Raw genomic sequence first — 23,328 nt, 5'->3', positions numbered from 1 at the left:
TCTCTTCCCAATCCAGGCTGCACAGGTGGGACAAGTGAGCCTCATGCCTGCTGACCCTGGCGCCTCAGTGCCCAGGGAGCTGGTGAGATTGTCACTGATGTAAATAACTTCGCTGCCTACTGTGATCATTCTGTCTAGGCCTTATCAGCCTGAAACTTCCTCCAACCACGTCTCAGCCAGGCCCTGGGCCCCAAATTCCTGGTGGGTGATGCGTGCTCTGTCTGCGATAACAGCCTTGGAAGGGCTCTGAAGGGACGGCCGCTTTGGCCGCATCTCTGGCTCAGATAACAGGACGGGAGAAGTGTCTCCACTTTATCTTGTGGAAGGCGGGCCAGGCCTTGGGCTCCCTGGGCTGCAGGGTGAGTTGCATCTGGCTCAGTGCCTCCCCTCCCAGGCCTGGGCCCTGTTGGGGAAGGAAGCCTCATTAGCAGTTGCCCAGGGTCTCTATCACCCCAGCCCACTGCCCCTCCTTCCCCCACAGGAGGAAGGATTCAATCTGTCACTTACTCATCAGATATTTACTGAGCACTCCCTTGGGTCAAGTCCCATCCAAAGTACAGATAATCCCTGACTTACGATGGTTCGATTTAGGATTTTTTGAATTTAGGATGTTGAGAAAGTGGTACACACCCAGGAGAAACCCTACTTAGAATCCCCAGGCAATCATTCTGTTTTTCACTTTCTGTGCAGTATAAAATGAGTTACATGAGATATTCAACACTTCATTATGAAATAGGCTTTGTGTTAGATGATTTTGCCCACCTGTAGGCCAGTAATGGAAGTGTTCTGAGCACATTTAAGGTAGGCTTGGCTGAGCTATGACGTTCTGTAGGTTAGGTGGATGAAATGCATTTTCAACTTACTATATTTTCGATTTATGATGGGTTTATGAGGACATGATCCCATTACAATCGAGAAGCATCTGTACTTTCGGTTTGGCTCATTTCGGTTCATTTGATCTTTCCAATAACATTATAAGGTAGGCTTTGATGTCGTTATGTTCATTTTACAGTTGAGGAAATAAAGGCCCAGAGAGGTGAAGTAACTTGCCCAAGGTCACACAGCTGGTGTGTGGTGACTTTCTTAATGACCAGGTGATCCTACCTATAGTCATTTATAAATGAGTAAGAGAAATCAGCCAGTGACAAGCACTGTAATAAGAGTGCGGCCGAGTCCCAGGGTGGAGAGTGGTAGTTACTACCTCTGCTGGGGTCTCAGGGAGGGCTTCTCTGGGGCTGGTGGCATTTCAGCTGCATCTTAATGCAGGGATGAGTCAGCCACCGTAGATCTGGGGAAGAGCATCCCAGGCATAGGGAACAGCAATGGCAAAGGCTCTGAGGGAACAGCAAGCACAGAGCTCCAATGTGGAAACCGGCCCAGAGGGAAGGGACCTGCCTGGGGTTAGACACAAGTTGGGGCAGGCCAGGCCCAGGCTGCCAGCTCAGGCTTTGGCCCCTCCATGCGCTCTTGGCTCCTCTATGGGTGGCCCCATCTGAGCCAATGGGCCCTTCCTGGCTCCACTTCCTCTCTGCTGTGTGGCCCTGGGCAGGCAGCTGCCCTGCCCTGTGCCTTTGCTCTTGGCTGCCTCGCCCCTGTCCTGGGCTGCAGGGAGACCCCTGGGGGTAGGGGCGGGCACACTTTGGGCCCATGGCTGCCGCTCAGATGTGAGGTGGTGACCACCAGGCCATGTGTCTCTGGACAGAGATGGGAGAGACTCAGAGAGACACAGAGACCAAGAGATAAAGTCAGAGGGAGATGCAGAGACCAAGAGGGACAAACCAAGGGAGACAGAGAGACGACATTAGATCAGAGATGGAGACCCCGAAAGAGACCCAGAAAGGGATCAGTGTGGGCTGGGGGAAGAGACACCCCGGGGGTCACACAGTGGTCACAGGCATCAGAGCTGGGCTAAGGAAAAGGACAAACTGAGCCTGTCCCAAAGCTGGGGGCTCAGTACCGTCTGCCCAGGGACGTGCAGCAGCAGTGGGGCTGCAGGCAGGCCCCCAGGGTAGGAAGCAAGCCGGGTGGGAGGCAGGGCCTGGCCTCTGGGCAGTTTTGCACCTGGGCCCCTCAGGCCCTCACAATGTGCCTAAGGCTGCTGGGCCCATCTTCCAGGGGTGATCACTCAGGCTCAAGCTGGCTGAGGCGACCGGACCCCAATCCCTAGCCCTGCCCTGTGGGCAGCAGTGCCAGGTCTGGCACTCAGAGGTTAGGCTGGGCGCAGGGAGGGTGCGGGCTCCGCAGCGAGCGCGCCGGGCGGCCTCTAGGAGCCGGGTCTGTGAGTCTGGACTCTGAACGAGCGGCGCCGTCACGGCCCCCTCCCCGGCGGGCGGCCGAGACCCCGCCCCGGAGGCGGAGGCGGAGTCAGGGGAGGGGGCCGGGGGCCGGCTGGTCCCGCCCCTCGCGCCTCCGCCCCGCCCCGCGCGCACACAGCCGGGGGCCGCCCGGGCTCTCGACGCGCCGACGGCCGGGCGGACGGACGGACGGACGCCGAGCGCAGCGCCTCGCGGTGAGTGCACGCGGCCCCTCTCGCCCGGACTCATCCCCGTCGGTCCGCGCCTCGCAGCTCAGGACTCGGGGGAGCTCGGACTCACCGACGGCTCGGCTGACCCTCGGACGCGCCTCGCGGGCTGCCCGCGCCTCCACCCGCGCCGCCGGTCCGACCGGGTCTCGTTCTCCCGGTCCCAGCGCGGGGACGGCCCGCGAGCGCCACGACCCAGTGTACAGATGCGGGCTCAGAGGCCGGCGTGGGGTGGAGGCCGGGGGTCCGCGGGCGGGTTCCCCCACCCCAAGTCCGCAGCTTCCTCCGCTCTGGGTCTCACTTCTCCCCCCTCTCCGGGCCAGCTCCCACCAGTCATCTCCTCTTGTACCACTGCCCACCCCCACCCCGACCGCAGGACCCCGCCGCCCCTCCAGTCCAGAGGGCCAGGTCAACACCCTCGGGGAAAGAAGACTGGAGTCCCTGGTCTAACACTACCCCCTCCATCACCCCCAAGTCACACTCACCGCCACACACGCACTCGCACCAGCAGAAGTTTCTGCGCGCTCTGCATTGGCGCACCCACCCTCCCTGTCACCACATCCTCCCTCTCCCAGCCCCATGCTCACCCCCCCAGCTCCCCCAGGTCAGAATCTCTCACACTCATCTCACGTCCCCTTAGCACACAAAGCTCCACACACACGTGCCTTGCACACTGGCACCCCTGCGAGACATGCCTCTCTAGCAGACAGTTGTGTCTCTGATAAACACATGTGCCCTTACTGCCCTCTGACACGCACACACGTCCGCCACACAGGGGTAGCTATCACATGCATATCTCCATCATATGTATTACACATGTGTCTCTCACATGTGTGTGCTCCTCATACCTGGAATCACAAACACTGGGAGTGCCACACACACTGTGAGTCTCACATACGAGTTACAGACCCCCACGAATTCACAGTCCCAGCCCCCCTGGCACTCCATGGGCAGTCCTCCCCTGTCCTAGGGGGTGGGGAGCCGATTTTGGAGGAGGGAGGTGGTTGCTCCTGACGGAGGCTGCTTACCATGCATGGGACCTGGGTGGCTGTGGGGAGCATGGGGTGGCTCAGCCTCAGGCTGGGCCTGACTCCTCACCTCCCTGCATCCTCTCTCCCTTCCTCTGCTCCAGTTTCCTAAATAGGGGTGCCCTCCCTCCCTTTTTTGCTGCTACAAGGAGTTGCCCATATCAGCTTTGCAGTGACCACTTGGGCCAGTCCCAAGCAGGCTTGAGCCAGGAGGCGTCCCCTGACAGGCCAAAAAGAGAAAAAGGGAAGTCAAACAGGATGGTTTGGGTGCTTGTGTCTACCCTGATGCCCCTGAGGTGCTGGTCCGGGCCCTCCCAGAGGGAGCCCTGATGAATTGGGTAGCAGCTGAGAACTGTGCCCTTGGCCTGGCATGGATTGGGAGCCGGTGTGCGTTTGTGGCTGATAGGGGCTCTGGGCCTTAACTTCCCCATATGCAAAATGGGGTGAAGGCTCCCCAGCAGGAGGAAGAGAGGGAGGGGGAGCTACTCCCCTGGGGTGCACCCTTGACTTCCCGCCCTCCCCTCCTGCAGCTGAGCTGTGTGATGGGGGTGAGCAGGGGATGAAGTCAAAGAATCTTATTCCGGAGGCACAAACCTGCCAACCCCGGCTGTGGCTGGCCCTGCATGTTTTGTTTGGCTCTCACCATGTTATTATTATTTTAAAAAATTAATTAGCTGCCAGTATTTACAAATTGGCAGTTTTCACGTAAAAGTCCGGATTTCCGTCTTCTCTTGAAAAATCACAAGGTCTGGTAGTTCAGGATCTGCATCCCCTGGCTGGTGCTGCCCGCCCCCAACCCAGGGGATGGGGCAGGGGCGCTGTTTGGTCCGCGTCCCCACCTGGCTGGCCCTCTTATGCCTTCTCAGCTCCTGCCTGGCCTGCATGGCCTTTGTGCGGCTGTGGCTGCTGCGTGCATTGGGCTGATTTTGCTCCATTGCCCGCCTCAAGCATAGGCCCAGGCTGGTCCTCCATGCGTGGCTGAGGAAGCCCTGGGTGGGCCTCTTACCCTTCAAGGCCTTAGTCACTGAAGCAATGAGTGGCGCCCAGGGCCCTGGGCCACAGGGCATCTTTGTGATGGTGGCAGACACTTCCTGCTAGGCTGTGGGGGACGGTGGTGTGGGGACCCCATGAAGCAAGAGCTCATGCCAGACAGCATTCTCCGAGGCAGGCTTTGTTCATCGCTTTTCTTCCCAGATCCCGCCACCCCTCCTGCAGGGTGGAACTTTTGCACCTATTTAAGAGATGGGGAAGGGGAGGTTGAGAAAGGGCCTCCCAGCAGGCAAGGGGGAAAGCTGGGGTTCAGCCCAGGATCTTCTCCCTCCAAAGCAAAGCTCTTTGCCCCTCTCATTGAGCCACTAGTGGGAGGACTTGGTCTCCTTGGCCGTAGAGGGAGTGCCCTGAGCCCATCCACACCTGACACGCAATAGGTGCTTCATAAATGCTTGGGGCATGCTGATGGTGAGTGAAACTGTGTTCTCTGCAGCAAATTCGGGCCTAGGGTGAAGATTGCACAGCCACTTACATGACCTTTGACACTTTTCGTCTGCTGTAAAACCCAGCCCAGGATTCCTACTTGGGTCTTGATGGTCACATTCACTGTGACCCCATCGCCACCACGTGGAGGCCACTGAGTCCTGGATGAGTCCAGGAGGTCTTGGGACCATCATGAAGTGTCCTGTTGAACGCCGCATGCAGTGTTTGCTTTGCATTTAGGAGCCGTGGGTGTGAGCATCGTTTCCTTAAACCCCTGGTTGGCCTAGGCACCTGAGATCCCACATGGGACTGAGGGACTCGGGGCCAGCGTTAGGTGGGGGTCAGCTCCCCTTCCCAGCTCATGTTCCCCTGGGTGGCTGGGTGGGCGGCATGAGGTGGGGCAGTTGCTGCATTGTTCTATCCCAATTCCTGTGGCCCTCTGCTCTCTGCCTGCCATCTGTATGTGGCTGAATTCATGTAAACTAAGGGCTTCGTTATATGTGGCCTCCTGGAAGTTTGCTGCCTGAATGAAGACCAGGCCTGTGCGTGGCACGTGGGACTTGGGGTGGGGGAAGCAGCCCTGGCTTCTTCCTTATATCTCCTGGAGAGGCTGACCCTAGCTTTTTTATTTCTGTCCTGCTGGGGGAGAGGCGCTGGGCCTGGACGTGTGAGGTGACATGGAGGGCCTGGGGCCAGGGCTAGTCTGTGTGTGGCTGTGTTGTACTCCTGAGTCTGGCCCTCCCTCTGCTGGGCCTCAGTCTTCCATTCTGTAAAGTGAACGCTTCTGATGGTTTTCAGTGCTCACGGTCCTGCTGTGGGGCCGTGGGGGGTGGGATTCTGAGACTGCTCTGCAGGAGGCAGTTGGGTGTGGGCCACCTCTCTGGCTTCCTGAACTCAGGGGCCTCCACCATCTGAAAGCCTTTCCCTGAGTTGCAGTTCCAACCTGGGACAGGCTTCTGGGCACTGTGTTCTCCCTGGTCCTTTGTGAGGCAGGAGCTGCAGCTGGGGGCCTGGCTCTCCTGGGCTAAGTGGGGAGTCACTTGCCCATTCTGGGCCAGGCATGGTCTGGGTAGGGGGCTCACAGAGGACAACGCAGACACTGTCATGGCTCCCATACAGCTTATATTCTAGTTGGAGTGGTGAAGTGGGGTCAGTTGAATGATTGGAGCTGTATTTAGACGGGTTAGATGCTGTCAAGGAGGTAAGGCCTGCCGGGCAGCGGCATCTAGGTGGGCAGGGAGGGTGCCTTTGAGGAGGGGATTTCTGAGCTGAGCAAGGGGGGAAGGAGGGGACAGCTTGTGCAAAAGACCTGAGGTGGAGCCTGATTGGCATGCTAGGGACAAAGAAAGAGAGGAGGCTAGAGTGGGTGACGGAGGGGAGAATGGGGTAGACGAGGCAGGCAGGGAGTTGGAAAGCTGCTGGAAAGTTTTGAACCAGGGCGCAATGAGGTCCAATTTTCATTCTAAGACTCCCTCCCTAGCTGCAAGGTCAAGAGGCTTTGTGCCTCTGTGGAGAGATTTTTTTTTTTTAAGACAGAGTCTGGGTCTGTTGCCCAGGCTGGAGTGCAATGGCGCAATCTTGGCTCACTACAAGATCCACCTCCCGAGTTCAAGCGATTCTCCTGCCTCAGCCTCCCGAGTAGCTGGGATTACTGACACCCACCACCATGCCTGGCTAATTTTTTGTATTTTTAGTAGAGACAGAGTTTCACCGTGTTAGCCAGGATGGTCTCGGTCTCCTGACCTCGTGATCCACCTGCCTCAGCCTCCCAAAGTGCTGGGATTGCAGGTGCCTCTGTGGAGAGATGTTGGCAGGACTGCTAAGCTGCCTGCTCCCCTGTGCCAGGCCCTGTGCTGGGGACAGGCCTCACCTTGAGAAGCTACAGGCAGGTGGGGGAGGTCAGCCTGTCCATAGATGCTGAGGTCCTGGGTGATGCATGCCACTTCAACAGATGATGGCTCATCCTCACAGGGAATATTATGCAGCTGCGAAAAATGATGCTCTCGATGGAAAGATCTTTAAGATTTGTTACGAGAAGAAAGCAAGGTGTTGACTGGTGTGTAAAGTGTGCCACCTCTTGTGTAAAATAGGGATATAAATTCACATCCGATTGTATGTGCATCAGCAAATCAGGAGCTAGTTTCCGTAGTTAACTGTGGTCACCTGGGGGTGGGGGGACAAGGGTGCAAGGGGAGGTGAGACTTCCCACCTCGTGACCTGTTATATTTTCTGGTTTTTGGGCTGTGTCACTGTATTGCCTGTTCACATTACATGAAATTAAAAAGCAGTTGGTGGTTGAATGTTCATTTGTGAGTTTTAAGTGAAAATGTTTAAGATGGTTTTAAATTCCCCGTGTTACTGACCTTGTTAAACAGACTTCTTCCTGGTGTGATATATGAAGTTTCCATTGTGATTAAAATTATATGTTACCGAAGTCATTTTTTGCAGTTTAGCCAGTGGACAAAAGAAAAAACCCCACCCATTCTCCCTCCCGCCTTGCCTTCACCTCTCTTCCTGTGGGTGTTTCCTTCTGTGGAGCAGACTGCAGGCTCTTTCTGCGGGGACATCACTGCATTTAACATTCTGTCCAGAGCCTGTTTTCTCAGTCTGCCCCACTGTCCCAGGGTTTGGTGACAGGTCCGGGCCCCGGGGGGCGGGGAGCAGGCCCAGCTCCTGGGCAGGGAGCAGCCAGGTGCAGGGAAGTCCCTTTCTGGCATTCTGCAAGGCTCCAATCCAGCTCGGCTACTCACATGCTGTGTTCCTTGGGGCCAGTATGTCACATCTCAGGTCTCAGGTTCCTCCTCTGTGAAGTGGGTGTCAAACTCCCTAGCTCTCAGGGTGGTTGGAAAGAGGAAAAGAGGAAGTGAGGCTGGGCTTGGTGGCTCACGTCTGCAATCCTAGCCCTTTGGGAGGCCAATGCAGGAGGATCGCTTGAGGCCAAGAGTTCAAGATCAGCCTGAGTAACAAAGTGAGACCTCATCTCTACAAGAAATAGAAAATTAGCTGGCTGGTGTGCGCCTGTAGTCCCAACTACTTGGGAGGCTGAGGCTGGAGGATCACTTGAGCCCAGGAGTTTGAGGCTGCAGTGAGCTGTGATCACACTACTGCACTCCAGCCTGAAAGACAGGACAAGATCCTGTCTTAAAAAAAAAAAAAAAGGAGGGGCTGGGCACGGTGGCTCACACCTGTAATCCCAGCACTTTGGGAGACCGAGGCGGGCAGATCACGAGATCAAGAGATGGAGACCATCCTGGCCAACGTGGTGAAACCCCATCTCTACTAAAAATACAAAAATTAGCTGGGTGTGGTGGCACACACCTGTAGTCCCAGCTACTTGGGAGGCTGAGGCAGGAGAATCGCTTGAACCCAGGAGGTGGAGGTTGCAGTGAGCTGAGTTGATGCCACTCCACTCCAGCCTGGTGACAGAGCAAGACTCTGTCTCAAAAAAAAAAAAAAAAAAAAAAGGAGGAAATGAGAGCACACGTTCCTTTATTCTGCAGGTGTTTATTGACCACCTGCTGGGTGCTGGGGACTGTTCTGAGGGCTGGAGTAAAGCAGTGACCAAGACAACCCCCACAGAGCTCGCTCCTGCAGGGAGACTCAGATGAGAAACACACTGATGCACACTATAGTTAGTGTCCTTGCTGACCCTGTGTGTGAGGAGGGGCGGAGACACTGGTCCAGGACAGGGACTAGAATTGGGGCTGTTTTAGGTAAAGTGTCAGTGGGGGTCAGGACCCAGCCTTGGATGTTGCTGAGGGGAGGGACATTAGGACTGAGGATACAGCAGGTGCAGGTGATTGGGTGTGATGAGGAGCTGCTGGTGGATTCTGGTTTGGGGAGGGGTGGGGTCTAATTGAGATCCTAAAGGTCCCTTCCCCCACACTGCTGCTAGCAGGGAGCAGGCTGGAGGGCAGCCGTGGGGATCCATGCAGCAGCGTCCAGGTGAGAGAATTTGGGGCTGGGATTAGGGCAGTGGCAGCATTGGAGGTGAGAGTGGTCAGATTTGGACTGACTTTGCAGGTGGGGCTGCCAGGATTTCTTGACGGATTGGAAGTGGAGTGAGTGAAAGGGGAGGCCAGGGTGAGGCCGGCCGTCCTGCCCCGTGGTGGACAGAAACACCATGCATGGCTTCTGGTCCTTAGCAGCCCTCTGTCATCCAGTTTCCTTCCCCAGGTCCCCGAGTGTGGGCGGTGCAGGTGTCCGTGTGGCTGCAGGCAGCTGTGCCTCCAGGGCTCCTTCTGAATGCTGGGGCTGCAGAGGTCTACCTTCCCAATAGACCAGACAGAGGTGCTGCTCCTGTATGCTACAGGGGCAGAGGGGACCACAGGGCTGTGCCTCCAGCCAGGCATTATGGGGTGGTGGGGAGCAGTGGGTTTGTGGCTTCACCTCAGGAGGGCCGGGAGCCATGACTGGGTGTCATGTGGGGGCGGCCAGGGCGGGGCTCCCTGGAGTTGGTGTTCCTGCTTTAGCAGCTCTATGAAACCCTTTGCCAGGGAGTGTGCCCAGGGCCTTGGATTCTCTTCATCACCCCACAGTGCTGGCAGTAGCCTCTGGTGTGGGCCGACGCTGTGCCAGGGGCTGGTGCACAGAGGAGCGGAACACAGGGCCCCTTCCAAGGTCATCCCCAGGGGCGCCTGCATGGGTTGTTCTGAAATGCTTTGTCGGGGCCGTCCTGGAGGAGAACGCTGAAGTCATGGGAACTGGGGAGGCATCAAGCTGAGCCTGGGTAGTCAGGGAGGGCTTCCTGGAGGTGGTGCAGGCACTGTGATATGAAGGTAGAGGGGTGAGGGACACCTGGGGACAGGAGAAAGCCTGGCTTCTTTCAGAGTGGGGCTTGGAGGAATAGTGGGAAGTAAGGCTGGTGAGGCCAACTAGACCCTGAAAATGGAGGCCCTCCAGTCCTGGTCTGTGAGCAAGCAACAGGCAGCCTCAGGGCGTTCTGAGCAGAGGAGGCGCTGCCAGACTGTGAGGTTGAAGGGTCCCTCTGCAGCCCAGGTGTAGGGGCGGGCCCGGAGAGGACAAGGCGGCAGGTAGGAGGCCTGTGAGAGTGACAGGGCCAGGAAACTGAGGTGCGGGGGAGGTGTGCTTGCCTGCAGTCACATAGCGACTGAGGAGGAAGAGCTGGGACGGGAGCCAGCTCCGTCCACCTCCAGGTCCTGCCTGGCGAGCTGCCCTCGCATACAGGGCACCACTGCACGCCCACACTACAAACTTACCTCCTCTGGGCATGTCCTTTCCCAGGGCCCCTCGTGGGTCAAGCTGTGCGTCATTTTGTGCCATTGTCTTCAGTTATTGGAATTTGGAAACGTTGCAGAAATGCCTCTCTCTCTCCTCATATATGGAGATTGTTGCAAAGCAAGTGCTGGTTTGGGGAAAGGTTATTTCCTTCCTCGAGGGCGGGGAGCCCGGCTTTCCTGAGAGGGGCTGTATTGTAGGCAGCCAGTGTGTCCCGCCTAGGTCTGTGTGCTGGGGAGGAAGTGGTGCCACCCACCTGTGCCGGGCCAGGGATGTGGAGGGGAGCACCCATGTGCTCAGGCAGACCCTGCCGGTCCCAGGTCTCACACCTTGTCGGGCCTCTGGTTGCTCATCTGTGAATCGGGGGCACCCCCCTGGCTATGCTGACATTATTGCCCAGGAAGAGCCTGAAATAGGAGGAGGGCTGTGAAGTGTGATGAGGCCCAGCCAGGCGCATGGGGAGCACCGTGGGCGTTGAGCGCTGCCTGGGCCTGAGCCCCTGGAGCCTGCGTCATGAGGGAGTTGTCTCCTAGCCTCAGCTTCTCCGTCCAGAAAATGGGCCTGGTGGTAGGGGCCCCCAGTAGGGTTGGTATGAAGGCTGAAGGATGAATGGAGAGCCCCAGGCCCGCTCTGGGGAGGCGGACAGTGCTGCTGGCCGTAGCTGGTTCTTGAGTGTGGCTGAGTGCAGCCACCCATGTCCCCTGTGGCTTCTGTCTTCTGGCCATGGAGACACCATCATCTGTGTTGGGGCCAGCCCTTGGGCTTGTGATCGGGGCACCCCAGTGCTTGATAAGCCTCCCAGAGTTCTTCCCTCCTTAGTTTGGGACCCCCATCCTGGCCCTGAATTCCCAGCCCCGACCTTGATCCCCAGTTGAGCTTTTAGGTGATCCAGAAAGTTCTGTTCTTCTTAGAGTCTCCTCAAAATGAAAACACATCGTCAAAAAACATTGACAAGCATGCATGTGCGTGCCCACACACACCTTCTCTCTTTCTCTCTGTCTCTTGTCTGTCTCTGAAGATCCTGCTCATCACTGTGGTTTCTTAGATAACTTCCTAGTCCTTGGAGCAGAGACACTCACTGTCCTCATGGTTTTTGGTGTTGGCTAAGCACCTCAGTGCCCTCCCTCATCTCTGTTCCCTTGCAAGGCTGTGGAAACAAATTAATTTCACCGCTTTGGCCCATGGGCGTCCCAGGGGCCCTAATGGCTGTTGTCTGATTATGGGGCTGGTAGCGGCAGAGGGCTTATATGGGGACCTGTGTACTTTCTTGGGGAATAAGCCAGAGGGTGTCAGCTTCCTTTCTGACAGAGTGGGGTTGAGCTTCACCACCGTGTTTTCGGCTGCATCCTCCTACCTCCTCTCCTTGACATCATACTTAATAACCTAATGTTGTTTTAAAAAAAAAGCCCTTCCCCGTTTTGCTTATACTTACTTTTTTTTTTTTTTTTTAATACTGAATCTCACTCTGTCGCCCAGGCTGGAGTGCAGTCGTGCGATTCCAGCTCACTGCAACCTCTGCCTCCAGGTTCCAGTGATTTTCCTGCCTCAGCCTCCCAAGTAGCTGGGACTACAGGTGTGCGCCACCACACCGGGTTACTTTTGTATTTTCAGTAGAGACGGGGTTTCACCATGTTGGCCAGGCTGGTCCCAAACTCTTGACCTCAGGTGATCCACCCGTCTTGGTCTCCCCAACTGCTGGGATTACAGGCATGAGCCATTGCGCCTGGCTGCTTATACTTACTTTTAAAGGAAACCTTTGATCACAACTGTAGATAGAAATCAGGATCACTTGCCCTAAACCAGCAATACCCATAAAAATAAATATAGCACTAAAAATACAGGGCTTAGCATCCTAGCCACCTTGTATTCTCTACCATAGCCTTGAGCCTGAGCTAGTGTTGCCTGGTTTTTATTTATTTATTTTCATTTTTATTTATTTATTTTTTTAGATGGAGTCTCTCTCTGTCGCCCAGGCTGGAGTGCAGTGGCGCCATCTCGGCTCACTGCAAGCTCCGCCTCCCGGGTTCACGCCATTCTCCTGCCTCAGCCTTCTGAGTAGCTGGGACTACAGGCACCCGGCACCACGCCTGGCTAATTTTTTTGTGTTTTTAGTAGAGATGGAGTTTCACCGTGTTAGCCAGGATGGTCTCGATCTCCTGATCTCGTGATCCGCCCGCCTCGGCCTCCCAAAGTGCTGGGATTACAGGCGTGAGCCACTGTGCCCAGCGCCCTGGTTCTTAAAAAGAATGGTTGGCAAGCGTCTGAGAGGTGTGGGAGGCACACCCGTGCTGCCCAGAGACGGTCTCCAATAGCCAGATTGGTTCAGAGGGATTCGTGGGGACGTTTCCTCACCGAGCGTTGGTGCTTGTCCCTGAAATCAGCTGTCCCTGCACAGTCATCTCTATCCCTGCCCGGAAAGGCCCCTGTGGTGGGGGCGTCACATACCTCACATCTCCTGGGGCCTCCTTGGCGTGTTTCGTGCTAGGCTGGGGTTGATGGAGGAGGCCCCAGCCCTCTAGCAGAAATGTCTTCTCTGAGACCAAGTGTCTGGCTCTCAGGGAGTGGCCATGTCCTCTGTGCCGCCAGCTCCGTGCCCTAAGACTGTCCTGGTGGGTTCCGGCTGCTATAACAAATGTCACAGATGAGTCGGGGAGGAGATTGAAGATGGACATTTATTTCTCAGTTGTGGAGGCCGGAAGTCTAAGCCCTAGATTTCGTTCCTGGTGAGAGTTTTCTTCCCGGCATGCACATGGCTGCCTTCTTGCTGTGTCCTCACAAGGTAGGGGGCGGGGAGCAGTGGAGGGAGAGAGAGAGAGAAGGGAAGAGAGGGAGGGAGGGAGGGAGGGAGAACGAGTGAGCTCTGGTCTTTCTTTCTGTAAGGACACTAATCTACACATGGGGGCTCCACCCATGTGACCTCATCTAAACCTAATGGGGGGCCCCACCCCCTGATACCATCTCACTGGGGTCAGGGCTTTCACATAGGAATGTGGGGAGGACACAGATGTTCAGCCTATAAGACTGGTTTAATGAACTGCCGAGGATGGAAACACTGTAACACCAGCTGCCGGTCCCTGAATGGTCACCCTGTGACCCCAAGGCAGGGTGTGGTGGGGAGGCCATGGCTTCCTGTGCATGGGATGGGAGGAGTGACCCCTCCTTGGCCCTAGACGTTGGGGTTCCCAGGGTCTGGTTGGGCATCAGCACATGATACTGTAGCCCACCTGTGACCTGGGCTTGGTCCCCCACAATGACTTCGGAAGTTGGCCTGCCCATTGCTGGAAGCAGGGGCCCCTTTGCACAGGCTTCTCTGTGTCTGAGGCTACTCAGGAGACGTAGGGGCCCCACTACATCCTCATGGAAGGACTAGTGATCCGTCAGTCCTGGGTCAAGTTGCGGCCACCAGGACTCCCTCACGCCCCATCTTTCTTTTGTCTCTGCCTTTCTCTGTGAGCCTGGTTGATTCTCTCGAAATGATGCCCGCCACATGGCAGGAAATGTGCCCACCTTCAGAACTTGCTGTTTCTTCCCCTGCAGGTAGTCTGCGCTTTCTTTTACTTCCACTTCAAGAGCTCAGGGAGGAGATGTGACCAGCCCAGGCTGGGAAGAACGTCTGCCCTGGGCCAGTCAGCTGTGGCTGGGGAGGGTCAGGGGGTCATGCATTGATGTGGCCCCAGGTGCATGTCTGGAGCCATTCCCTGAGCCTGGGGACTGAGCGAGGCAACCTGCTGCCCTAGGAGGGGTCTAGTCTACTGCAGGGACACAATTTCATAACCCCAGCAACTCAGACATTTTGGGGTTAAGTCAGCCATGAATACAAGAAGATGGTTCTTCTTTCTTTGTTTTCACAAATGTCAGGATAATTTTGGTTACAGGTGATAGAAAGTACAATTTCAGCAAAAAAGTCATGGAACTAAAAAAGTACAGGATGTAGCTTCAGGCATGGCTGTATCCAGGGCCTCTGCAGATGCCATCAGGAGCGGGTCTCCGTCTCTCGCTCTGCTGTTCTCCGTGTTCCATACTTCCAGGCAGGCTCTGCCGTGTGGTGATCAGGTGTCCCAGCAGCTCCAGGCTCATCCTTCAGCTCAGAAGCTCTGGAGCAAGGCAGCCCCCTCCCAGGAGCATCAGCCTGGGCCATGTGACTGGGTTGTGTGACTGCTCTGACCTGTCACTGTGGATGGGGCAGGGAGACCTCTCATTGGCCATCCAGCAGTCCACGTAGCCTGAATTGTGAGGGGGTTTCCCCAGAGGAAAATGGCTGCTGTGATTAGACCCATTGTGTAGATGAAAGCATTGCTGCTCAGAGGGTCACATGCTCCGAGGTGCCCAGCAGCCTAGTGGCAGGGCTAGGTTCAAATTTGAGCTCTGATCTCTGGGAGTCCAGAGCTTGGTCCTGCTGGCTGTCTCTCTTGGCTTTGGCAGCAGAGGCTGACTGCCTTGGGGGCCTCCAAGGCTCTTGAGCCCAACGGTTATACCACAGACTGGGCCAGACCCCGCTGTTGGTTGTACACCGGCTGCCTCACTGGCAGCCCTGAGAAATTCCTAAATTTCAGGGCCGTGCAAATAAATTGGGCACAGCAAAGGCCTGAGGGAGTCGCAGAGAGACTGGGCTGCCCACTTCCCTGGCTGCTGCCTCCTTCCAGATGCTGTGGTGGCCGAGGGAGCCTGGGTCTGCCATAGGCCAGCCCCGCCTGCCTGTCTCCACTGGCTGTCTGTCTCTGGCTGTCTGCTTGGCTTTCAGTCTGTGCTTCTCTCCATCTCTCTGTCTTGCTCTCTTTCTGTCTCCCTGATGGATCTCTTTCCTTGTCTGTGTCAGTCTCTGCGTCTCTTTGTCTCTCCGTGTCTCTTTCTGCCTGTCTCTTGCTGGCACCACTCCCCCCACCCCGCCACCCAAGTCTAGGATCTCAGCCCTTTGTGAGACTAAAAGGCGGACGCAGGAGTGAAAGTGCTTCTGTATGAAAGGTGGACACGTACCTTGGTTGTTTAAGTCACTTAGCCAGTGACTAGCCAGGTGACTTCAGGGAAGCCTTTTCTGTTTCTGAAGGCCCTTCTGGGATAATGTTTGTGATACTCACATTCATAACTCATCCCATCCTCTGTTCCAGCCCTGTGCTCGGGCCATACGGATTAATTAATCTACCCCTCTCCACTCACCCACCCATCCGTATACCCACACACCCATCCATCCACCCACCCACCCATCCGTTCACTCACCCACCCATCCACCCACCCACTTTTTTAGCCACCCATCCATTCACTCGTCCATCCATCCATCCATCCATCCATCCATCCATCCATCCATCCACCCATCCACCCCACCCTCCCACCTATCTACCTACCCATTCATCCATCTACCTACTTAACCTATCCTCGGGGCTTGGCTTTAAACCATGGGGTGGGATTTGGGTGTTCAGGGTTCTAGGAGAGTTTCAGGAGAGAGGGCATCACAGGTTGAGCTAATGATAAGAGAAAGATAAGGGGTTGGGAACCAGAGAGAGTTTTCCAGTTTAGCAGGAGTTGGGTGTGTGGAGGACAACAGAGGGGGATGGGTTAGGAAAGCTAGGTGGAGTTAGATGGTGAAGGGCTTTGAATGTCTCCGTTAGGAGTTTTTTCTTTATCCTTGGGCCACAGGACTTCAGCCAGGGGTCTGTGAGTGGACTCCAGGGAGTCTATGAAACTCCCTCACACAGCAGTCTTAGGTATGTGCCCATATGTCTGTTAAGGCTCTTGGTTGCAAGGGACAGAAAACCTGGTCCAAGTTAGGTTAATCAAAAGGGGTTCATGTCATTGTGAAGTTCAGCTTTTCAGTTAGCTTCAGGCACGGCCGGATCCAGGTGCTGGGCAGCTATCACTATGACCCTGTTTCTCTTTCTTGGAGTTCTTGGCTTTTATGTGTTTTATGAGCAGGTGCCAGCCTCTGATAGTCTCCACTTGATGACAAGATGGCTTCAGGTACCCTTGATGTTAAATCATCTTAGTCTAATACAGTAGGAAAGAGAGAAGCTGTTTGCCCAGTGTTTCACCTGAGGCGGGTCTTATAGGCTCTGATTGTCCTGGCGTCCATCTCTGAGTCAGGCACTGTTGCGAGGGGAATGGGAAGTGCTGATTGGAGCTCCAGTGGGGTGATGGGACCACAGAATGAAATCTAGGGGCTGTTCTTGGAAAGAGGCTGAATATGTGCCAGGTGGTCAGAAACCACCCAGCGTCACTGCAGAGCTTGGTTCATTATGTGCTTTTTTTGGTGGAGCTGGGTGTGTATTATCCATAGCTTTTTTCACATTCTCCAGGGGGCCAGAGCTGATGGAGAACCATTCAGGGTTTGGAGCAGGGATGAGAGGTGATGAGCAGTCCCTGGAGGCAGGATCTCGGTCCAGGGGCAGACCATGTGGAGGATGCCTGGGGATCTTAGGACTCCCCCCACCACAGGGAGGGCATGGGTGTGCCTCCTTCTAGGGTCGGGTGGAGGGTGTGTGGAGCGCCAGGTGGGGAGGGCGGTGATCTCAGCCTTGGCCGTGGGCAGCCTCATTTCTCATCGCTCCCACCCTGGGAGTGTTTCCTCTTTGCAGAGGAGCAACTTGTGGGGAAGGAAAATACCAGCTCCCTTCAATGCCAAAAGCAACATTTTCTTTTCTCAAAGGTTGATTAAAAGTCACGGACATTAATCTTTGTAATTTTTCACCTGCTTATGTTGGTAATGAGATTAGTGATTGTGTATGTAGGGTCAGCTTTACCTAAAATTTAAGGAGCTTTTTATTCATTTCTTTTTTTTTAGGGAGCAGAGGGAAGGGAGGGGAGACAACCCTGGCTGTTCCACTTAAAAGATTATTTTTCCCAGGGTTCTCATGAGCTCACCCTGTTGAAGGAAGGCCCAGTGACCAGTGAGCATGTGAGGAGCATGGGGCACCTGCTACCCTAAGCCCCACCTGCGGCCCACAGCTTGGTCTGTACTTCACGTGTAGGGCTTGCCCTGGACCTGCTGTCTCCCCGCTCCTCCTTGGGGTCTCACACCACCAACCAGTGTCATCAGCCTCACCTGCTCAACAGAAAGGACCATAGACCTCTCCTTATCCTCCTGGCCCGGTAGTCCTTTCCTCGCAGCCAAGCTTCTGGTCTTTTGCACATCATGCTATTATTAAGACATTTGCCCACGAGGAAATGAAGGCAACTGTAGTTTTCAAGATTGAAGCCAACTTGATTACTTTGCTCTGATAATTTGTGAGTTTCAAATCACTCCCCTTCTTTCTGTTTCTCTTGCCAACACCTTCTCTGGCTTTTGTTTCCTTTTTCTGGATTACTGCAATGGTTCTTTTTTATTTTCTTTAAAAAGTCCCTCTTTCTCTGTCTTTTATATATGGGGTTTTGCTCTGTCACCCAGGCTGGAGTGCAGTGGTGTGATTATAGCTCAATGCAGCCTCCAACTCCTGGGTTCCAGTAATCCTCCCGCCTCAGCCTCCCAAGTAGCTAGATACAAAGTCTCTTTGAAGGGAAAAAAAAACAAACACACAAAAGAGTACCTAAAAGTCGGTGTAGGGTGGTAGAGGAAATTCTTGGATAACCACCACCTGGGCAAAGCAAGAGGACACTGCCTGCCCCCATAGGTCCTCCGATTTCCCTTACTGGCCACTAGACTTTGATGGTGACAACTGCTGCTTGACTTTCTAGTTCTGGTTCCTACATTTGCAGTCCCTAAATGATATAGCTTAGATTTTACCAGGTTTTGTACTTTATGACTGGAATCTGTCTCAGATTTCTTGAAAGGGGTGTCTACAGTTTGTTCTTGAATTCCCAGTGTGCTGTGACCTAGTGGTGGCCCTGCCATCCTGTTGGGACAACATCCACTAAATGTACCAGATGTTTTGCTGAGGTCCTGGGCCCCAGATTCAGTGACTGACTGATCGCCCTCTCCTTGGCATCTCTTCTTCCTTGACGTGTGTGTCCCCCTCCCCCACCTCTATCATTTTTCTTTGTGCTGCTCACTTCCCAGCGACCACTCTCTTCCTGATTCCCTGCATGCCGGCTGCAGTGTGTCAGCCTGGTTCCTGCCTCAGGGCTTTTGCACATACTGTTAGTGCTGCTTAGGATACCATTCCCCAGATCGTTGCATGGCCACCACATTTTTGCATGATATCACCAAGTAGGTGTCGGCTGAAATGTTGCCTCCTAGGCCTCCTCGTCTGACCATTCTTGCCAAAGGAGCATGTGGTCTGTCTCTGTCGCAACGCCCTTTCCTCTTCCCCCCATCAGAACATTGGCTGCATGCGGGTAGGATTTTCTTTCATCTTGTTCACTGCCATATCCCAGCACTTGCAGTGGGCTGGCCGGTAGCATCTGTTTGATGAATAGCTGCAAACTAAAGGACTCTAGCTCTACTTTCTCGGCCAGACAGACCTGTTCAAATCCTTTTACTACTTTTACTACTTATGTGGCCTTGGGCAGATCATTTACTCTGTCTGGGCCTCAGTTTCCTCATTTGTAGGTGTTAAATGGTTAAGGAAAATAAATATCCCTGGAAACTCTCAGTCCAGTGATTGGCACTGTGTTGGCACTGAGAGAGTGATAGTTAGACACGAACTTGATTAACAGCTAAAATCCCTACTTGATGCTTTGTGCCAAGAACAAGCTTATTTTTCCCAGTGAACTAGATGACTTCCTCTTATCAGAGAAGGAGCACCGGGTCACCTCTCATTTCCCTTTTGGCCTTGGCTGCCAGGAAGCATACTGCTACGGGGAGGTGTCAGGAGCAGCCCTTATTTCCTGTCCATCTTCAGTGCAGTTCTTCTTCCCTTTCTTCTCCCTGTTCTTTGGTTATTTACGTTTGGCTCTACAGTGCACATGTGTGATTATTGTCTTTTATTTTGGTAAAATATACATAACATGAAGTTTACTTTTTTTTTTTTTGGTGACGGAGTCTTGCTGTGTCGCCCAGGCTGGAGTGCAGTGGAGCGATCTTGGCTCACTGCAACCTCCACCTCCTGGGTTCAAGCAATTCTCGTGCCTCAGCCTCCCAAGTAGCTGGGATTATAGGTATATGCCACCACACCTGGCTAATTTTTGTATTTTTAGTAGAGATGGGGTTTCACCATGTTGGCCAGGTTGGCCTCTATCCCCTGACCTCGTGATCTACCCCCCTTGGCCTCCCAAAGTGCTGGGATTGCAGGCCACGCCTGGCTGAAATTTACCATTTTAACCTTTTTAAGTGCACAGCTCAGTGGCATTATGGAAATTCACATTGTGCAACCATTACCACTATCTATTTCCAGAACTTTTTCATTATCCTGAACAGAAACTCTGTCCCCATTAAGCAGGAACTCCTCCTGCTGCCCACCTCCAGTCCCTGCACCCACCATTCTACTTTCTGTCTCTGAATTTGGTGACTCTAGATATCTCATAGAAGTGGAATCACACAGGATTTGTCCTTTGGTGTCTGGCTTATTCACCTAGCACAGTGTCCTCAGGGTTCATCTGTGTTGCAGCATGGGTCAGAATGCCCCTCCTTTCAAGGCTGATAATGTTCCATTGTATGGAATATTTTGTTTATCTATCCATCCATTGATGGTCACTTGGGTTGATCCGTGTGACTCGAGTCTATCATGAATAACACTGTAGTGAACTTGGATGCGCAAATATTATTTTTAAAAAATTACTTTCTGGGCCTCAGGTGGTCTCAGGCCCACTTATAAATTAAGGGTAGATTTTTGGACAGTTTCTAGGATCAGGCTGTTTTCCCTGCCTCTGCCTGGTGTGTGGCTGTGTGTCCGTGCTCAGTAAACTCCATGGCCACTGTGGGTGCCCACCCAGGTCTCTCACCTGGAGGTGCACGTCTCCCAGCGGCCACAGGTGCTGGCTGCTGATGGCTCACACCTGTGCCTTCTCCAGCTGCCTGCCCTTTGCTGGCAGGTGTCACTTCCCCGTGAAGTGCCTGGGAGGTCACTCTCCATGGTCTTTGGCCAGTGACTGACATGCCTCTGAGTGAGATGCGCCCGGGGTGCCCCCCACACTGCATGGCTTCTCGTGAGTCACGACTCCAGCTGAGATGCATCCTTGCCCAGCTCCCCCTGGCTCTGCCTGCTTTCCTTTGCCCTTCTCCTGAGAGCTCTCCCCCGACAGACCATGCCCTCAAGCGTCCCTGCCTCGGACTCTGCTTCTGGGGAGCCCCGTCTAAGACAGTGTGCAGCTCACGTACCCCTCTGAGCACTATGGGTCTTTCATTACTGTGGGCGTTGGGTTGGATTCTGATGCAGCTGACCTACTGAGGCCGACTACACCATGTGGCTAGGGGTGGTCTCCTTGGAAGAGGGTGAGAACTCCCAGCATCTGTCACATATAGAAGAGGCAGGTACTAACCCAGGAAACAAAGCTATTCTGGAGGCGACCCTGGGGTGGGGTGGTTGGAGGGGCAGGAGCTCCCACCTCATCCAGGCCTCTCTCCTCCTGGTGTGGACAAGAGACGCTCAGGCCTTGGAGTGTTCAGGCTGGTAGAGACGACCCAGGAAGCCCAACGATGCCAATGGGAAGGGAGTGTGGATCCAAATTAGCCCAGGGAAGCCCTGTTGCTGGGCCCCACAGCTTCAATGTCAAGTGTCCTGACATTAAATGTTATCATTTTAAACTAATTATCGATGAATAATATTGGCAACTAATTTAAAAAGCACCACGTGGGCCCCACGAACACATCTGTGTGTGAACAGGCTGGGTGGCTGGTTTGTGCCTGCTCTCTGCTTGGACTCGGGCCCAGGGGCAGCCGTGTGGGCACAGCCAGCGGGCCAGGTGGTACTGATTATGGGTTTCTTTGTCACTGTCTTGTCTGTGTCTTGTGTGTTTATTTCCCTGCTGCCATCCCCAGCAGTCCCAGTTTGCAAGTCCCAGTGTTTTGATACAGCTGCTTATTAGTTTTTAAAAGAGATCCCCTGCAAATATTTAAAAAATTTTAAAGCCATACTGGCGCCAACCTGAGACTTTGTTCTTATCTGTAGTTGCCTGATCAAATGGAGGTTGCCCAGTTAAGTTGGAATTTCAGATAAGTGACAGATGTGTCCCAAATACTGTACAGGACATCCTTAAATGCTAGACAGTTCTCCATCATTTCTCTGAGATGCCTATGCACATCCCAGATCTGTATTTGCTGGATCTCATCAGAGCCAGAAGGGTCAGAGCTGGAGGTGGGAAGACCTTTCCTTCTGATCCAGTGTCATATCCTGTGGCCTGTGTGCTCACTAAGGTGGGACCCCCCCTTTCCACAGTGGCAGCACTGGGGATGTCCCCCCAGGTGGCCTTGACCTTCCAGTGTCCTGGCCAGCCCAGAGAGGTTTCATCTGGGGCCTGCTGTGGATGAATGTGAAGGTTAATTTATCAAAGGAGGCAGTGTCGCTTTACTATAGGATGTGTGTTTGTTTTTGTGGTAGGTTGGGGCCCAGCCCTATCAGGACAGCAGAGCGAGGAGCTTGTGGCCAGGTGAGAGAGGCAGCTGGGGCCTGAGCCACATCCTGAGGCACTTCTGACTCTGATGTGCCGGAGCCCTCCCTCCCCATCCTGCCTGCCCCAGGCGCCTTGTGAGGAGTGGGCAAGTCTCCAGGGGGCTCACACTGTGTGCTGAGTCACCTGTCCCTGCTGGACACTCCCTGGGGAGACCCTGGCTGAATTTCTCCCCGCCCCCACACTGCCCTGTGCACGTTCAAGTGATGGCCCTGAATATGTAACTCCAGGTGTGAACCCTGCCGCCACTTTAGAATACCCTGGTCCCCCCACCCACAGCAGGGATTTGATCAACAAAGACCAAAGCTGTGATAGCCCCACCCGCCGCTGGTCCTGTCTGGAGCCTGCTCTTGTGTCTCCACTCCGGTGGCAAAGCCTTCCTCACAGTGCTGGATGCACTCCTGGATGCTAAGTGCTGAGTGCCACTTCATGGTGGCTTGACGTCCTTATTGTCACCTAAATGTCCATTGTCATTTTGGCTCTTCCTATGAAGAATGGGCCGCCAATTACAGAGGAATGGCTAGGCACAGAGGCTCACGCTTGTGATCCCAGCACTTTGGGAGGCCGAGACAGGGCGATTGCTTGAGGCTAGGAGTTTGAGACCAGTCTGGGCAGCAGAGCAAGATCCTGTCTCCTGCCTATTTTTTAATGCCGTGATATATGTTACACACATGATACGTAAAGCATTCATCTTTTAAAAGTGCCAGCAGTTGCCAACCTTCACCCCTCCTAGGGTTGCAGCCTGAGGCCAGCCTGGACAGTGACTGGCCCAGTGGCCTCCATCTACCAACCTTTCCTGTCCCCAGATGGCAGCCCGGTGACCACCAGGGGCCATATGGACCTGGTACAGACATCTCTGAGTCGCACACTGGGCGTCAGAAGCACAGGGTCATGGAGTGCACGTGCTGAATTCTCACGTGGGTACTGCCTTGCAAAGAGGCTACTCCAGGTGACACTTCGGCCAGTGGCATAAGAATGATAATAACACCACTATCCTAGTGTTTGCCTTCCTGATGGGTGCAAGGGAGAGGCTGCAGTGGTTTTACTTTGTATCTTGTTTTTTGTGTCCCCACCTGGGAGGGCTGGCTTGGCGCAGTGTGACTGCCTGGTTGGCCACCACAGCCAGTCTCCCAGGGGCTTTGTTTGCTGGCCAGGCTCTGACTGCTGGGACTGCCGCCTGCAGGGAGGTCAGGCCTCCTTCCCCACCCCATCTCCAGGGGCTTCTTTTTTCAGGTTGCTGAGGGGTGGGGACTGTCTGCAGAAGCCAGGGTTGTGGGAAAACTCAGTTGGAGCTCCCAGGAGAGGCATGTTTGATTCTGTGACCCTGCAGTGTAGAGACTGTGCCCTCCTGCTTCTCTCTTGTACGAGTGTCCCCAGCCCTGCTTGCTTATCTCTGGCGATAGGGAGCTCACTCCTTCCCAGCAGCCTGGTCTGTCCCTGCCCTGGAGGGAGCGTTCTTCACTTGGAGCTGACATCTGCCATCTCCTCCATGCCCCCACCTCCCGCCCCACACATACACGCCCCATTGGGAGCAGCTGTGGAGATGTGAGGACAGGGAGGTCTGCTATTCTCCCAGGTGAGCCACCCCAAGGGGCC

The 23,328-nt window shown here is 54.5% G+C and overlaps 1 protein-coding gene across 2 annotated transcripts in view; it reads left to right on the top strand.

Moving 5' to 3' along the window:
* The first annotated feature begins 2,427 nt into the window (after nucleotides 1-2,427).
* The window catches only part of FBLN2 (fibulin 2), a 92,254-nt gene continuing 71,353 nt past the window's right edge, over nucleotides 2,428-23,328 (top strand). For both annotated transcript variants that reach the window (XM_003265009.3, XM_030801798.1), the window contains exon 1: nucleotides 2,428-2,509. The gene's annotated coding sequence lies outside the window, so the exon portion shown is untranslated. The remainder of the gene's footprint in view (nucleotides 2,510-23,328) is intronic.

The sequence above is a fragment of the Nomascus leucogenys genome, chromosome 21 (assembly GCF_006542625.1).
Source record: "Nomascus leucogenys isolate Asia chromosome 21, Asia_NLE_v1, whole genome shotgun sequence".
Classification (NCBI taxonomy): domain Eukaryota; kingdom Metazoa; phylum Chordata; class Mammalia; order Primates; family Hylobatidae; genus Nomascus; species Nomascus leucogenys.
The sequence above is the reverse complement of the archived record's forward strand: the minus strand, read 5'-3'. Positions and strand labels throughout refer to the sequence as shown.